Source organism: Alexandromys fortis, unplaced genomic scaffold (genome assembly GCF_014885135.2).
Source record: "Alexandromys fortis isolate MF-2015 unplaced genomic scaffold, M_Fortis_MF-2015_v1.1 scaffold_51, whole genome shotgun sequence".
Taxonomy (NCBI): Eukaryota; Metazoa; Chordata; class Mammalia; order Rodentia; family Cricetidae; genus Alexandromys; species Alexandromys fortis.
In genome coordinates, this window is record NW_026067925.1 from 5,835,288 (window position 1) to 5,853,926 (window position 18,639).

Genomic DNA, 18,639 nt, shown 5'->3' on the forward strand with positions numbered 1-18,639 from the left:
GTTTTTATGATCTACCAAGATTTGTCCACTCTGCCAAATAAGAGTGATCTACTATAACTCGGCTGTTCTCACCTCAGGGACACTCCGTGAAACTCTTACCATAATTCCGTAATAGATTCAGATCTGCTAAGAACAACTTACAGGCCCTCCATCTAGGAAGAATGCCAGTAGTACTAGGGAACGGCAATCTCTTTTTTTAATTGTCCCTGAGTTTACCCGTGTATTGGCCTTGTTCCAACTTTTTGGAAGTCTGTGCTAAGGAAGGTTAATGGCTTCCTGTAGTTACTGGCAGGAAACAGAACTGCTGTCTTCCATGTCGGTGTCTGCACTTTAAACTACTAGCAGCCCTGCTGCTCAGGCCGTAGCCTAGGGGACTTCTGTGGCTCTGCTGCTACTGCCAAAGGCAGCTTTAGCTCAGTCTCTCTCATTTTAATAAAACTTGAGATTCAAAGGCTAGGGTGAAAACCTGCCAGCTCAGAGAGTAGCAACTGGCTAACGTTCTCTCTCTGCTGGCATCCAGGAGCCTCTCTCCACACCGCTCCAACTAAAAACCCATGCCCCCCTCCTTGCTACTTCCTGTCAACTAGGTGCCAGTCTCGCTTCTCTGTGTAGCTTTGGAGCCTGTCCTGGTACTCGTTCTATAAAACAGGCTGGCCTCAAACTCACAGAGATCCACCTGCCTCTGTCTCCTGAGTGCTGGGATTGAAGCCGTGCATCACCCCTGCCCAGCCAGGTCATTTAATGCAAATATAACACATCTTTACATAGTTAAACAAATGCAGCATAAACAAATGTAACACATCTTTGCCTAGTTAAGCAAATATTCCACAACAGAACTGCTAAGCATTCTCAAAGCTAAGTCCTGTCAACACACCTTAACTTGAACTGCAAATGTGAACTATTTCCTTCCTGTCCAAACCAAGGGACACTAAAGAAATGTTAGAGCCACCTCTCCACTGACTGAAAGACCAGATGAGCCTCCGGGTGCTTTGCGACCCTGCTGTGACTGAAAAGAATTCAGTCTCAGTTGAGAGTGACCCCCTCCCATGCTGTTGAGGGCTGCCAATTCAAAGCCTTTCCCTGGCCCCTCACGCTGGGTAGCACTTACTTGAAATGGGCCTCCAGGTGGAGGAAGGCCTTGGCCATCACCTTGTCTTCTGTCGTATCCGAGAGTCACGGGCAAGCAGTGGATCTCATGTCAGGACAGTCATCTGCTTCTGTGAAGTCCTCACAGTGTCTCGGGCTACCCTTCAAACCTCTGAGTTGGAGGACTTGGGTATAGTTACCCAGGCTGCTAAGCCAGACTCCTCAAAGCAACTTGAATGTGGCTTGCTTGACTGTTCAAATACACGTGTGAGGTGTTTACGAAATTAAGACAGTTTGGAGCTGGAGTGGTGGCTCAGCAGTTAGGAGCATTGACTACTATTCCAGAGGACCTAGGTTCCTGTAACTGCAGTCCCAGGGGATCTGAAGTCCTCTTCCGCCTTTTTAGTCTCACATGATACACAGATATATGTGCAGGCAAAACACTCATCTAAAAGAATATTTTAAGGTAGTTTGGTCCACCTTGGGTGGGGATCTCAGTGCAGTTGGCCTGTCCTTATCCCCTCAAATATGATGTGGAACTTTCCATTGGCAAAGCTAGAATATGGCCTGAGGGAGCAGAGGCAAGTGCAGAAAGGGTATACCTTCCTCTTCTGCGTGCCATCGGTAAACAGACACCACAGGAGTACCCTAGCATTGCCCTCCACAAATATCAAAAAATTTCTACCTTAGACTGAAGACAAAATAAAAAGCAAAATCCGTTTGTTCTACCTCTCACATGTTTGGGGCTGTACTAGATCACTTAAATACACTTCATCACAACATCCTGTGTGCCTCAAAGACAGTGGAGAGGTCAGTCGCCTAAAATCACACAGAATTCCTGGATAAAGTAACTGGCAGCCTGGACAGGTGAACCACTGGAAATCTTAGTCACTGGTTCCCCTAAAAAATTCAGTAGAGGTGGAGGCAGGATTTCCCAAGTTTTTGGTGGGTTTGAGTCAACCTATACAAATTATTCAAAAGGTAACCACAAAATAAAACATGAACCTGAGCACTTTTTAGAGAGAATTGTCTAGAAGCCTATAGTCCATGGGCTAAGGCGGGGCTGTTTTATTCGAGGACCACCTTGCCATGAGAGGACCACCTCCATCAGTTAGCCATCCGTGTTTATGTCAGTCATCACTAAAGACCCAAACTGCTCAGACCTTCATCCCCAGGGGCCCTACAGAGCCTCATCTGCCAACTGCTCATGTTTACTGTCCCGTCTGACACTTGAAGTGGGGCAGGCAAAACTGCTCTAGGTGACTCTTGGGGTATTCCAAGAAGCATCTCTCAGCCACACGCTGTCCCTTGAGAAGCCCTCTAAACCTTTGTGTTCTCCATTTCTGCTTCTGTCGTTTCTCTACTACAGAGCCTGCGCTGTCCAGTTCTGCCAGATGCTACCTGCTGCTTCACACGCTTCTGCTCTTAATGTCTTCCTCCGCAGCCTTCCTCATTCCTAGTGACTACACCACACAGGTGACCCGTGCCACTTGCCTCTGTCATCTTGGCACCCTTCCCCCCAGCTGCCAGCCCCCTCCTCAGTCACCGTGCTGATCATTATTCTACTCCAAGTCACCATCCTTCCCCAGCTAATAACCACTGCCACTGTCCCAGTCTCCCTGTCTCTTCAACCCTGAACTGAAACCTTAGCCCTATCACTGGGAATGTTCTAACCCATTTCTGGAATCTTCTGTTTCAAGACAGGTTTTCTCTGTGTAATCCTGGCTGTCCTGGAACTCACTTTGTAGACCAGGCTGGCCTCGAACTTAGAGATTGACCCTGCCTCCTGAGTGCTGGGATTAAAGGCATGAGCCATGCCTGGTCACTTCTGGAATCTTTGTTCCAAGCATTTCTGACCATTAACTTTAGATTTACCCTGGTCCACTGCGCTACAAGAAGTCATTGGCCTTTGCAAGATCCCAACGCCATTATACCTAGCACTTACTAACATCTCCTCCCTAAACCCACCTATTTCTCCTTTCACCCAAACTAAATCCCATGGCCAGCAACTAAGTCCTTTGCTCCTTAGGTCCCTCTGCTACTTCAGTGCTCCTTTATTATCTGGCTGGCTAGCCCGATCAGGATCTAGATGCCCAGTGTCTAACTGCCACTGTGTGGGTTAGCTTGGCCTTACGTTTCTGTCCACAAAGCAGCGGGCACTCATCACTGACTGCACCATGACCTGCTTTCAGTTCCTTGGAAGTTAGCTTCCCCTTGTTGTAGGCCCTCACGCCGCCTCCCTCTTTGTGGCCCCGACGTGTTCCACATTTATCTCTGTTGAGACCCTCACTTGATGCCTCAGTAAAAAGATGCCAGGTCCATTGGCCTCTCATCTCCCAATCTCCAGACTCACTAAATTTGTCTCCAGAGACACTGTGCTAATATGGGAGGTGCTTCCTACTTCATCAAATGCCCCCCCCCCCCCGCCACCTCTCCAGACTTTGTCTCTAACAGTTACTTCCCACACCCTCCTTTCCTATCAGTAGGTGACACAGTCCCTTGATAGGAATGTCCCTTGAGTCCTGCTATGACTAAGTGAAACCTTGCCCATCTCCACAACCAAAATTTGCCAGCTCCATGTCCCAGGCACTGTTTTGAAAATCACCTTGATTTTGAATGATGTATACAATAGAATTTAGGGCCGGGCATGTAGCTCCCAGTGTAGCAAGTGGTAGAGCACTTACCTAGTATTTGCAAAGCCTGGAGTTCGTCCCAGCACTGTGTGAAAAATGGAGGGTGGGGTGTATATAATTGTATGTACAGTTTAAAGGATAATAAAATGAATACGCTCTGTACCTACCACTCGACTTAGATCACAGACCTGGAAGACATGTCGAGGTCCCTCTCCCGTCACTACCTCTCCCTTCCACCAGAAGGGGAACCACCGTCTTGAAGTTTGTGTACATTGCCCCTTCAGTTTTTTCTTTATGGTTATCACCTACATATGCCTATTTTTGAGCCTTGTATAAATGAAATCATATATATCCCATGGTTTTAAAATTCTCTATTTTTATAACTCATGCATATTAATATGTATAGTTCTAACTTGTTTCCACCACTGTATTGTAGCCTACTGTACTGTACACGCGCACCGTGGTTCTGTTTACACGTTTTCCCTTGGATGGATGTTTGAACTGTTCCAGATTTCTCACTCTGATGAGCAATACTTTGTGAACGCTGTAAGGCATGTCTGCAGTTGTGAGGATCTCTCTAGGAACTGCTAGGAACGTATGTGTTAAAACTTACTGATGTAGAAAAACAATATACTCTTATTACACTTTTATTAAATAAAATCCTGTTCGGTCCTCTCTCCATCTGCTAGTCAAACAGAACTCCATGATCCAATTTTTCTCTTCTAATATCACATAATGAAATTTCTCAGAGTTTTGCCTTAAAATATTTTTCATAACTAAGGGAATCAGAGAGATGAAAGTCATACTAACCTCTCACACAGCCAATGGGAAAGATAACACTCAACATTGAAAAAGTAGTTTAAAAAGAGAAAATCCAGTAGAATGACACATGTGACTATTACGATTCAAAACTGTGAGCAGCAGAACCTAGTGAAACTTTCAAAGTTTGAAAGAATAAATTCAAAATTAAAGTGTGAGGTGGCTCGGCAGGTAAAGGAGCTTGCTGCCAAGCCTGACAAACCAAGTTCCATCCCCTGAACCCTCGTGATGGAGAGTACTGACAAGTTGTCCTCTGATGCGCACTGTGGCACATCCGTCTCCCACACAGGTACATACCAATGTTTCCACAAATCTGTTAACTCCGGAGAAGCCTGTGACCACGTGTGTCCTCTGTGATGATAACAGGCAGGCTCGGCTGGAGTGTTGGACATGACACCAAATAGTCCTAAACCTGGCACAAATTGGAAAGTTTCTCTCACGGGTCAGCTGAGGACTGGCTATTTTTCTTCCCCAAACAGGCCAGAAAGATCAAAGCACTTCACGTCCTGCAGGATACGCGATTTATCCTAACACCAGAGTCCATACTTTAGCCTTGCCACCTGAGGTAGTGAATGCTTCGCCGTGTGGATTTGACATTCCCACTGGGGTTTGGTTCTTGTTACTCACATCTTTGTCAGGTGGCACCGCCCATGTCTGCTGTGTGTAGACAGACCTCTCCCACTTTTGATGTATACCTTCTGATTATTGTGTTACTCCAGCAACTATTACTTCTGACAGCTAGGCTCTGCCTGCATATTGTCAGAACCTCCCTAAACATTGCCACCAGCTGTGGGCCCAGGAAGCAATTGCAAGTCACTGGGAGGCACTTCATACCTATGATGGTTGCTATTGTCTATTTGATGAGTTTGGGAATCACCCAGAAGACACGATTGCGGGTGTCTGTGAAGATGCTTTCAGAGAAAATAAACAGATGAAGGCCTGCCCCCACAGCGGGCCATAGCTTCCAAGGGGCAGCCAGATACAAGGGAAGGCAGTTTGTCCTGGCCCTCAGACTCCAGCTCTTAACCTTCTACTGTGGACTGTATCTGCAGCTCTCTAGGGAGCTCCAGGCCCTGGCTTTGGACTGGGACTAGAGGCATCCAGCTCCATGGGCTGTGAACTACCAGGTTACCTCCTTCTACAGTATGTAGGGCTACACAGCCCTTTAGTGCAAACTAATCTGGTAAATCTTATAGCTACATTAAGCTAGTTCTGCTCCTCTGAAGAACCCTTCCTAATGTAGATTTGGAGCTGGGTGGTAGTAATCACGCCTTTAATCCCAGCACTTGGGAGGCAGAGGCAGGTGGACCTCTGAGTTTGAGGTCAGTCTAGTCTACAGAGTGAGTTCCAGGACAGCCAGGGCTTTTTCATCGAGAAACCCTATTTTTAAAAAAAAAATGTACTGGTAGTAGACAGGAATTGAACTCAGGTTGCCAGGCCTCCACACAACCACCTTTTCCTAGTGAGCCATCATATCAGCCTGCCCCAGTTAAACTCTTGATTGGCGGTGTGAATTCTTCCCTTGCAAGAACATAAGAAAAAAGATGCTTTAGAGTCCGACCAGAGGAAACTGGAGGCCTCTGCTCTTGTGAGAAGTCCTTCTCTGGGGAGGTGTAAACATCAACCCTCTCCTTACATGGTCCCAAGAGTGAAGTACAACTCCACAAACATTCTGCCTGGGGAATCAATGAGTTCACTGGGCTTGCTCACATAAACATGGCTGAACAGCTGCTTACAGGAGCCTGGGGAGCCCAAAGCAGCTCCACTGAGAAGCCTTCAGTATGTATGATGGCTTCCCTTGGCTTCCCTATAACTAAAAAGATTCAGTCCTTTCTCAGTCAACTTTCCTCAACCTAGATACCTAGCACCTCCCAGACACCATGCAGTCAGGGTTTGCACAAATCAGAACTGCAGCTCTTCCCCCTGGTTTTCTGAAGAGGTAAGTCTCTCTCTCTCTTTCTCTCTCTCCCTCTCTCTCTCTCTCTTTTTCTCTCTCTCTTCCCTCTTCTTTACCCTCATTTCAATAAACTCCACACTCAAAAAAAAAGAAAATCAGAATTGCATACAAATGTCTGGGAGTTGCTGACGTCTGAGAGGGGGCTCTAATGGCCCCACCCCTTCCTTCTCTGGAGGACCATCAACAGCAGGCCCGGTGGTGGTGATCTCCTGCAAGCAGGCATGGCTGACCTGACGAAGACGTGGCTGTATTGCTCTGGAAATAGCACTTCACAACATCTATGCATCACCATGGTCTAGGAAGAGCTGTAAGGGTGGCCTTCTCTAAAGGGTTGTTGGGTTCTCTAATTATGCTACAACCAACATTTCCTAAATCTTCCTCATAGTCTAGAGTTAATGGGTTATGCACAGTCTTAAAAGAATCACACAGAGAAAAATGCATTCTCAACTCCTGATTCAAGATTTGTGAGAGGCAAGGAATTTTAACGACTCCACATCATCTGTGGAACACTCTGGGGGAAACTAAGGATACAATTGCTGATTGCTGAAAGAATAAAGAAACGAAGGAAATAACCTTAGAGAGGCAAGTTTCCCAGCTCCAGATGAAGACATGGCCAACCATAGTTCATGAACCTCACGTGGCCAATGATAGCTATAAACACAATCTAATACAAAATCATAAACTTACTTAAAACTTTGAGACATTTTTGTGGTTGGTTGGTTTAAATGTGCCTTTTTCCAGGATGGACTTTGTAGGTGAGATCCTGTGGCAGTGTCAAAAGGCTGGCCGTACCCCCAAGGCTTCAAAGTGTATCTTACAGAAAGCCTGTCCTGCAGCCCGGAGCTGAAGCTGCTGACCAGCAATCAGGTGCCCTGCCTTCATCACGCAGCCGACTGATCTGCTCAAAGCACCACATAAAGTGAAGATATTGGAAGACTGGGGTCCTGTAACTGGGGAAAGGCTGTGGCCATCGGACACTCAGTGGCTGATGAGTTTACCAGAGGTGACATCCATCCCAGTCCCACGCCCATCTGGTGCAGAATCACCCTCTGTCAGTGTGTGGGGTGATACTACTGCATTAGATGTGGACACAGCAATGACCTTCCTGCCCATCTCCCTTTGCCTTGGCCCTGGGATGGCTATTCTTGGTTGTCAACTTGACTATATCTGGAATGAACTACAGTCCAGAAATGGAGGGCACCCTTGTGATCTGGACCTCGAGGCAGGGAGACAACATGCCTTTGATTCAGATCTTGAGGCTGGAAGGTACACATTTAATCTGGGCCACAGCTTCTGCCAGAAGCCTATGTAAGGACAGTGGAATAAGGAAATATTCTTTCTTCATCTGCTTGCCCTTGCCTTGTCAGTACATCCGTTCCCTCACTGGCATTGAAGCCTGCTTCTTCAGGATTCCAGAATATACAGAAGACCAGCTGAGACACCAGAGCCTCATGGGACTGAGCAGCTACTAGATTCTTGGACTTTATATTCATAGCTAGCCATTGTTTGACTGAAGCCTGCAAGTCATTCCAATAAATTTATATATTTATATGTGTGTGTATATAGTATATGTATATATACATATATAGAGAGAGATTTATTCCATAAGTTCTGTGATTCTAGAGAATTCTGACTAATACAGGCCCCTAGAAGTTAGGTACAATGTGACCCCTATACAGGAGGACTACACCACAAAAGAATTTTTGAGCTCTGGGGAATATGCATAGGAATGATTTTTAGGGACAGTTCGAGAGACTGAAACACACACACACACAGACAGACAGACAGACACAGGTCATCCTTGAAACAAGAATGCCAATTTTATTGTGTTCCAGGGCAGCTTATACAGGGCTCTCATTGACTAACGGCCACGCTCTAGCTCTCGGGATTTTTCAGCTGCAAGCCCACCAGAAACCACTCCCCTGCCATCAAGAACTCATGAGGGTCTCGTGCCCAGAGCAGCTGCAAGGACAGGAAAACAAGTTGTTTACTCCTGCAGGCAAGGGGTCATAGAAAATTCAGAATCTGAGAGTCTGCAGTCCCCAACAGTATGGGATAAAGGAGGAAGAAACATAAAATTGAATTAAGCTAGATTTATCATCATTGCTTCATTGAGTAGTCTGAGTTTAGCGTTAACGTCTCTCAGTTAAAAAAAAAAAAAAACAAGGTGCCTCCGGAAGTATGGTGTATGCCTTTAATGTCAGTGCTTGGAAGGTAGAAGTGGGGCAGATCTCTGTGAGTTCAAGGCTAGCCTGATCTACCTAGTGAATGCCAGGGCAGGCAGGGCCATGTGGAGAGAGACTGTCTCCAAACAAAAAACAAAGTGCCTATAATCTCAATGTGATGGCTCAGCTATATTTGAAGTCGAGATCCAAACACCGATTATGAGTGAGCTGGAAACGCTGGTGCCATAGGCTTAACCATGGGGAGGGGGGTGGCAAAGACCAGAGAACTTGAATGCTGGAATGCATTTTCTGGGTAAAACACACTACCCCAGGAGGGAAGACATACAAGCAGGCGCCAACACACCTGAGCTCTGCCCTATATGCCAGGCGTTTCCGTGGGAACTGCAGCTGCGTAACCAGATAATGTAAGTGAAATGGAGTCCAGAGTGGCCAGGGCCATGTGCCAGCATAAGATGAGCAGAATTCCTACTACTGTACTGGCAACAGAGGCCACTCGGTGATCGCAATGGTCTGACTCATGTAGACTTATGGCACTAGCTGGTTGATCATGGTGTCCCCAAAATGACACAGATAGGAGCCTACAGAAAAACTCCAAAGTAAATGAACCAAAGCGACCATACATCACAGCAATGGAGCATCATGGCCCCACAACCAATTTCCACACTCGAGACTTTTTTTTTTTTTTTTTTTTTTTTTTTTTTTTTGCAGAGAGGGAGTGGTAGAGTTTCACTGGGTAGCCTGGGCTCTGACTCTCTTGGAACTCACTATAGACCAGGCTGACCTTAAACTTAGAGATGTGTACCAGGCTTTTGGGGGGGGACTACCAACCAGCTCCCCAAATCATGACAGAGACTTCCTATTAGTTTTCAATGCTTGGCCTAGCTCAGGCTTGTTTCTGGCAGCTCTTTTATCTTAAATTAACCTGTTTCTCTTTATCTACCTTTCGCCCCTGGGCTTTTTATCCTCTGTATGTCTTACTTTCACTGCTTCTCTATGTCTGACTGCTGCCTGGCTTTGGCCCAGGACTTGTCTGTCCCTCATTCTCTCTTTCTTCTTCTCTTGTTCTTCTTGAGCCTTGATTTCTCCTCCTGTTTACTCTCTCTGCCCCCTAGTCCCACCTATCCTTTTTCTGCCTAGCTATTGGCCAGTCAGTTCTTTATTAGACCGAGCAGATGCCTTAGGCAGGCAAGGAGAAGCAGATGCAGTACATCTTCACATAATTAAACACACGCCCTTACATCCTTAAACAGATGCAGCATAAACAAATGTCGCACACCTTTACACAGTTAAAGTCATATTCTGCAGCATAAACAAATGTAACACATCTTTACCTAGTTAAAATAATATTCTACAACAGAGATGCTCCTATCTCTGCTTCCCAAGCACTGGGATTAAAGCCTTGTGCCACCACGGTCTGAGCAGATGTCTTAGTCAGCATGTCCATTGCTGTGAAAAGACACCATGACCATGGTAACTCTTATAAAGGAAAACATTTAGTTGGGGCTGGCTCAGAGTTTCAGAGGTTTAGTCCATTATCCTCATAGTAGCATGTAAGCTAACCCTAACCGAGAAGTCTACGTCTTGATCTGTAGGCAGCAGAAGCACCTGTCACATTGGCCAGACCTCAAAGCCCACCTCCCCCAGTGACACACTTCTTCCAACAAAGCCATGCCTATCCCAACAAGACCACACCTCCTAATAGTGCCATTCCCTATGTGCCAAGCATTCAAACACGTGAGTCTATGGGGCCACACCTATTCAATCCACCAAGCAGACTTAAGTCCTTTATGGACCAGAAATCCACTGAGTAAGGGGAAGTCAAGTTCCTCTGAGAAAGAATTTTGCTACACTACGGAAAAGAAGAACCTACTGCCTTCTACCAAGATAACTGAGAGTTAGCGGAAAGAACATGATCAGACTTCTGGGAGCCTACTACACTCTGGCTCTGAATTGATGTTAATTACAGGGGACCCCCAAAAGTATCATGACCTTCTAATCAAGGTGGAGCTTATGGAAGTTAAGAGATCAACTTAATTTTCAACCAAATCCAATTCATGGTGGATACTGTGTGTAAGGGAGTGTGGCCCCCTCAGAGGTGGTGCAGGACACAGCCAGACACCAAATTCTCAGCCCAGAGGAGACCTTATCACCCTGGAGGGGCAACAGGGGTGCTGCCAAGGCAGAGAGCAAGCAGCAGTGGCAAGTAATCAGGTGGTTTTCGCAAGGGCAGGTTTTAAGGAGAAAGGGGCACCTCTGTGCTAGGGTGAGTTGGTAAATCCTGACTGGACATTGTCTTAGTTAGGGTTTCTATTGCTACAATGAAACACCATGGCCAAAAAGCAAGTTGGGGAGGAAAGGGTTTATTTGGCTGACATTTCAGTATTGCTGTTCATTACTGAAGGAAGTCAGGACAGGAACTCAAACAGGGCAGGATTCTGGAGACAGGAACTGATGCAGAGGCCATGAGGGTGTTGCCGCTTACTGGCTTGCTTCCCATGACTTGCTCAACCCACCTTCTTATAGGTCCCAGGACCAGCAGCCCAGGGATGGCACCACCCACCATGGGCTAGGCCCTCCCCCATTGATCACTAAATGAGAAAACACCCTACAGCTGGATCTTATCGCATTTCCTCAGCTGCAGCTCCTTCCTCTCTGATGACTCTAGCTTGTGTCAAGTTGACACACAAAATCACCCAGTTTAGACATGTTAGCCAAATAACGAATTTGGATTGTTGGACCTTGGTGTTTTGTCTCAGGAATGAGTCAGTGGCCAAATAAGGGAATGGACCCTGGGGACTAGCTTTAGGAATGCAATCTAATGGTTTTTAGCCAGGGGGGAAAGGGGGAAAGACAAATCCTGTTGGTGCCATGTTTGCCATGCTCGGGACTGTTAAAAACCATCATTCCCACCTTTTTGAGTTTTGCTGTTGGATCACTGGGTGTTAGTTAAGTGGGCATCATTTTCTCTGGCTTCTTCCTGCTGATACTGGGGTGTGGTTGTTAGGGACTCGGGGACCTGGATTGTTGGTCAAGGAAGAGCAGGCTGTGTCAGTTGATGTCCATATTTTGGGGGACCATCTGGGACTACGGAAGCAGTTAGTGAAGGTGGACTGTCTTGAGCTAGCCACTTCGGGGCTGTTGGGAACACACATTCAGAGGGAACATCTGGGGCTGGCAAGTTGTTCCAGATTTCTTTCTTTCCCTCTAGGCTATTGTCGGGATTCCCAAACTTTTACAGTGGCCCAAGCATGGCAAATATGGCACCAACAGGCTTTGCCTTTTACCCTTCTCCTTGCTAAAGACCATTAGACTGCATTCCTAAAGCTAGCCACCGAGGTCCACTCCCTTGTATGGCCACTGACTTGTTCCTGACACAAAACACCAAGGCCCAACCATCAAAATTCATTATTTGGCTAGTATGTCCAATCAGGACTTAGCAACTCACCCTAGCACAAACTTTTCTTTAAGGACTTTTTGTCCTTAAAACCACACTCCTGCTTGCTTGTTTGCTGCTGTCTGTCTGCCTTTGCAACAGCCCCCCACACACACACAACTCTACCCCACCCTGCTTGCCCTCCAGGGGTAATAAATCTCCTTTGTTCTGAGACTTTGGTGTCTGAGTGTGTCCTGTACTGATTCTGCAGAGCCACCCTCCCTTACACCGTGGGTCCCTGAGTTCATCCTGAGGTGGTTGCTTCCTCAGTCCTGAAATGCATAATAGGGACAAATATACTTAAGAGTTGGCAGAATCCTCGCATTGGTTCCCCTATCTGTGGAGGGAGTGGGGACTCTTATTATTGAAAAGGCCAAAAGGAATCCATTAAAGCTGCTCTGCCCTGGAACACAGTGAACTGAAGTCAGTATGGAATCCCTGCAGGACAGAAGAGACCAGCGCCAAGAGACTTGGAAGATGAAGGCTTGGGGGTTGCCTCCAAATCTCTACCTAACTCTGTCTCCTATCTGGCCTGTGCAGAAGACGGCTGGATCTGGAGAAAGACAGCCAATTATCCTAAGTTTAATCAAGTGGCAATTCCGGTGCAGCTGCTGCCCCAGATGTGGGGCTGTGCACTGCCCCAGCTCCTGGCCTCTGGTATTGTCGACTGATACTGCACATGCTTTTTCTCCATAGTTGTCGATAACGCCTACCACAAGCAATTTGCTCTCAGCTGGCTGGTCCAGCAGTATGCCTTCGCTGTCCTTCCTAAAGGGTATGTTAATTTTCCAGCCCTGTGTTGCAACTCAGTTCAAAGAGAACTTGACCGTTTGTCTCCTCCACGGTGTACAGCACAGATCCATTTCGTTCGTCATTGACAGTTGTGTTTGTTAGAACACGAATCGGCCCCTTTAAGAAGTCAGTCACTCCTAGGAGGCTAGATCTCCCAACCTGAGGAAATCAGGCCACACCCCCTTCCCTCTCACCCTGGGGCAGAGAATTAAGGTCTTCTGGGAGCTGGAGAGGGGGCTCTACTGTAAAGAGTGGTACTGACTGCTTTTGCGTAGGACTTGAGTTCCATTCCTACTGCCCACAGTGGACAGTGTCTGCCTGTAACTCCAGCTCCAGGGACACAGCACCCTCTTCTGGACTTGGCAGACACTGCACTCGTGTGCATGTGTGGACATCCCTCATGTTTGTGTGTGCGCACACACATGTGAAGCATAACAGATCCTTTTCTTACAGTTTTTCAAGACGGTTTCTCCGAGTAGCTCACACTGTCCTGGAATTCACTCACTCCGTAGATCGGGCTGACCTCGAACTCACAGAGATCCACCTGTCTTTTCCTCGGGATCAAAGTTGTGCACAACCACCACCCAGCAAATCTTTACTGTGGGATTTATTCCTGGCTCCTCTATGCGGTTTGTCAGGCATACTATCCCAGACTAAATCGCGTGATGTAAAACTTCCCACCAGCACCTGTAGTAGGAGGAAGAGCAGGCTGCGATCCTGGCTGCCCGGCTACTTAGCCCCAGGAATAAACCACACAAAAATTGTATTAAACTTCCGTGTGGTTATTTCGGGGGGCTAAGCTAGCTGGGTGGCAGGACATAGCCCGCTGCTTCTCCATACTACAAGCAAGCACCCCAAAACTTATGAGAGTCAGCCATTTCTTCTGTTTGGAGGATTCACCCCGAAAGCCCCTCTGAGCCCTCCCCTGGCTCTCTCAGACTCACTCTTTGTGAGTATCTCTCCATGTCTTCAAGTGAAGCCATTCCTTCCCTTTGTGCTGGTTTTGATATATTTCTACAGGGTTTCTCTGTTTAGCCCTGACTGTCCTGGACGCACTTTGTAGACCAGGCTGGCCTCAAACTCATAGAGATCCACTTGCCTCTGCCTTCCGAGTGCTGGGATTAAAGGCGTGGGCCATCACCACCCCGGCTCCTTGTTCTTTTCTGATGTCCCAGCTCAAGACCTGACCCTGGCTTTAAATAAATGAGCCTCATTCCCGAAGGGCAAGGCAAGCTGTGGACGTAGTGTGGAGCTGCCCCTTCAGAGGGACTGTGGGTGCTGGAGGCGTCAGAACTGGAGGGGCAGGCTGCCCAAGGCTGCTTGCTGGAGCCCAGCTGACGCCACCGCAGGCCCCAGACCCAGGACCCAGAGTTGCAGACTTTGGTGTTCTGAGTGCTTTGGTTAAGCTCTTTTGTGTCATTCTCTGTGATTGGGAGTATTTTACTCCCTGCCTCTGCATGTTGGAAGTATATCATTTTTCTTTGCTTTTTTCATTTTTAGGGGCTCATAACTAAGGGGTTACCTTGAGTATTAGAAGAGACATCCAGCTTTGTCAAAGGCTGCCACCGATGTGATGGCCGTGGTTTAAGTCCCTCGAGAGACCATGCCCTCCAGGTCAGGACAGGGCAAGTTATCTGCAGTGAGACCCGGAGACAGGTGTACCATCCTCCTGTCTACCACGGGATGGTTCGCAAGCCAGGAAAGGGGCTGGAGATTGAAACACACACACACAACATGGGTCATCCTTGAAAGAAGAATGCCCCTTTTATTGTGCTCCAGGGCAGTTTATATAGGGCTCTCCTTGACTAATGGCCACGCCCTAGCTCTCAAGAGTTTTCAGCTGCAAGCCCACCAGAAACCACTCCCCTGCCATCAGGAACTCACAAGGGTCTCATGCCCAGAGCAGCTGCAAGCACAGGAAACAAGCTGTTTACTCCGGCAGGCAAGGGGTCACAGAAAATTTGGAGTCTGAGGGTCCGCAGTCCCCAACAGGCAGGTTACAGAGAGATGCTCAGGAAAAGTACAGAGAGGAGCCAGCCTCACCTCAGAGGCCTTCTAGCTCCTGCCTTACAGCTAACATTTCTGCAGCAGTTACCTGGGGGAACCTGACGCTTACATGGTACCCCTCAAAGATGAAAGTAGCCAGCACCGTGGCCCTAGGCTCTCCCTCTGTGATTGCGAAGCTGGGGCATAAGGACCCCAAGTCTGGTGAGACGCAGTGCAATGACTGGTTTTCTGTCAACTCGGCACACATTAGCATCATTTCTAAAAGAGGAAGCCTCAACTGAGAAAATGGCCCACCAGACCGACCGTGGGCAATCCTCTGGTACATTTTCTTGTTTGATCAGGGAGGGCCCAGGTCACTCTGGCAGGGCCATCTGTGGGCTGGCGATCCTGGGTGCCGTAAGGAAACAGGCTGAGCAAGCCATGAGGCGCATCAGTTTCTGCCTCCAGTTCCTGCCCTATTGAGTTCCTGTCCTGACTTCCCTGGGTGATGGACTGTGATGTGGAACTGTAGGCTTAAATAAACCCTTTCCTCCCCAAGTTGCTTTTGGTCATGGTGTTTTATCATCATAGTAATAATAATCACAAGATGTCATAATAGACAGCCTGGCTCTAAGTTAAAAGGGCCATGGCTATAACTCTGTGGTAGAACACTAGCCTGGAACAAATAGGTCTTTGGGTTCAATTCCCAGTATCCATAGTAAACAATAAATCTTTGCCAACACAAACCCCTAATCTGGCTTTCCTCCTCAGGCCTTGAGATGTGTTTCTGAACTATTTAAGACAACAGAATAATGCCTGGACAGTGAGGGGTTGCTTTAGTATGTCCTGGCTTTCCATTAGGAAGAAGATGGCACTGAGGAAACAAGGCTTGTGTGGTGCTATTTTATGCCCAAAGGTCACGGGTAAAAGTTGCCATTACAGAATATGGGAAGTTCCTGGCCTTGAGGTAGTCAAGAGGGAGAGAAAACACCCCCAGGTCCTTATTCCCGAATCTTACCTGGGAGCACCCAGCGTGAGCATTGCAGCTGAGCTAGGGGTCTAGAGGAAGACACCTGGCAGTTAACATGCAAACATAATAGAAGTCCCCCCTTCTGAGGGGGAGGTAGTCAGGAAGAGTCAGCTGCTGGCTGGGTAGCAACACCAAACCTGCCAGGCTGGGTGTGGCGCCTGAGTCAAAAAGGAAGACTGAAGATGTTCATTAAATCACGGCAACCGTTCAAATAAGCTAAGCACCGCTTCAAGCTGTGTGCTTAGACAAAGAACTGTAGAAGGGGGCAGGGAGCTAGGGAGGAAGGAGGAAGAGAGAGCGTGCACCATACAGACCAAACCTGAGTCTTGGCTAACTTCAGTCTACTGAGGAGCAAAGACTGTCAAGTCCTCAGAATGGTCAAAACACAAAGGCGCAGCTACATTCAAATTAAGGGTTAGGAAATGAACTGGAGTTTCACTTGGCTCTTTGTAAAAGAAATAAATCCAGGGAGCTCTGAGCAGTTGACATTTCTGGAGGGTCATTCAGCAACACTTCCATTCTGGTGCTCAAGGGCTTTGCAGTTTGGTATTCTAGTGGACTGTGCAGTCTCTCCACACAGAGGATCCTACTGGGCCTACAGAACAGTCTTTAAATTCGGCAATCAATGGAATTGAGGCCCAATCAGTTCAGCACAAGAACCGGGAAAACTGGTTTTATTTTCAGAATTAAGTTTCATGGCTTTTCTGGTTTGAAAAAAAAAAAAAAGTCTCCCCTGCCACAGATTTATAGACTCTATAAGCTAGCTGGGAAATGACAGGACAAAGAAACTCACAAAAAATGCCAAGTGCACAGCAATGTTCAAGGCTGCAGAGGAACTGGGCTGCAGAGGAGCTGGGCTGTAAGTCCGAGCATTCTGACCCGTGTCTTCCTTTTCTGAGTCTCCCAAGATTCCACCCATTAGCCCTCATGTTAAAGAAAAATCACGGACAACCATTGTTTGAGACTCGGCACTAGGGCCAATAGATCAAAATGGAGCCACCTATACCACATTCAATGACATCAAAAAATTGTTAAAGTTACAGAGAAATTGGAAGGCTTGGAACAGCCAAATTTCTGGGGGGGGTTCGCTCTCCTCCCCACCTCCTTCTCTAGTCTTCAGGAGAATCGGCTTTACTGAGGGAGAATCTCCAAGGTCATGTGATTGACAGGCCCAGCTGGATAACATTTAAGAAGGGAACAGGCAATAATGTTCTAATAATGGCTCCACTCTGGTCACAGATAAAACTCAGACTCCATTTTTTTTTTTGTTGCTTTGTTTTGCTTTTTTTTTTAAGATTTATTTATTTATTATGTATACAACATTCTGCCTCGATGTATGCCTGCACGCCAGAGCAGGGCGCCAGATCTCAGCACAGATGGTTTTGAGCCACCATGTGGTTGCTGGGAATTGAACTCAGGACCTCTGGAAGAGCAGCCAGTGCTCTTAACATCTGAGCCATCTCTCCAGCCCCTTTGTTTTGCTTTTTTGAGACAGGATTTCTCTGTGTAACCCTGGCTGTCCTGGAACTCAGAGATCCACCTGCCTCTGTCTCCCAAGTGCTGGGATTAAAGGTGTGTGCCACCATGCCTGGCTCCAGATTCCAACCTTTTAATCAAAAGAAAGTAGTTTTCCTTTAAGGGGTCTAAACAAAACCCTGATGCCTTTGCCTTGCAGTATTTCACATTTGAAAGACAATTGCGAAGCTTCACTTTTTAAAAATTGGTGTGCCCAGGGAAATGGGAGGTGGGGTCCCAAGCTGAGCACGAGGGGGAGGGGGCATCCTCCATGACTTGCAGGCCTCTCTGGCCAGCTCACTAAATGTCCCCAACAGGCCAGTGTTGCTCAGCATGAAGTTCCCTCCCTGTGTGACTGTGACGTCTTCCCTGTTTCAGTCCTTACAACAGAAAACAACCGCCTTGCCCAGGGTAGGAGAGCGGCTTTGAAATGGGTAGTCTGCTGTGTCGTGTTCTTTTCCACCTGCGAGCCAACCTCTGCTCCGCTCAGAGACCACTCTGCTCCGCCCAACAGCGTTGCCTGATTATCTAGGACCTCGGAGACAATTACGTTCTTTATATGGGCTGTAATTGTGCTTTTTCACACTCCCTGTTCACCTCTGCCCCTGTCCCTGGACGGTGTGGAATTACCTCCTCATTTCCAGACGTCTCCCCCCCATCTGTCCTCCACTCCACTCCAACCCCTGGTGGGTTCTCTCTAGGTCTTGGGCAGGGCAATCTCCAAAGTCTACCGAGACGGCCACATCAGGGCACATCATCTTCAGCTTGCTAGAAAGGTCCGCTCCTGTCCGTGGAGGAAGGAAAACCGAGGATGAGGATGGGACAGGGGAGCAGCCCGAGGAAACACCTTCCAGTCGCTTATTAACCTCCAAGTCCTTGAGAGCGCTTCGATTATTTTTTCTGGCGACATTTCACTTTCATCCTGACAGGTGTGTTAGGCCAGAGTATCATTAGAAAGGTTTTTATTGAGGAGGAAGAGGGACCAAGGGTCACCCCACACCCCACTCCACCCCCAGGAAATCTGGTGGCGGTTCCCTTGTTTTTTATCTCTAGCGGCAATTCTCAGACTCAAGCACCCACACCCACACCCAACCCCAAGTCTTGCTTCTAATGCTGGCTTACAGGCTCATAAGAACCTGTAAGGACGAAAGTACTATGTCTTTTTTTTTTTTTTTTTTTTTTTTTTTTTTTTTTTTTTTTTT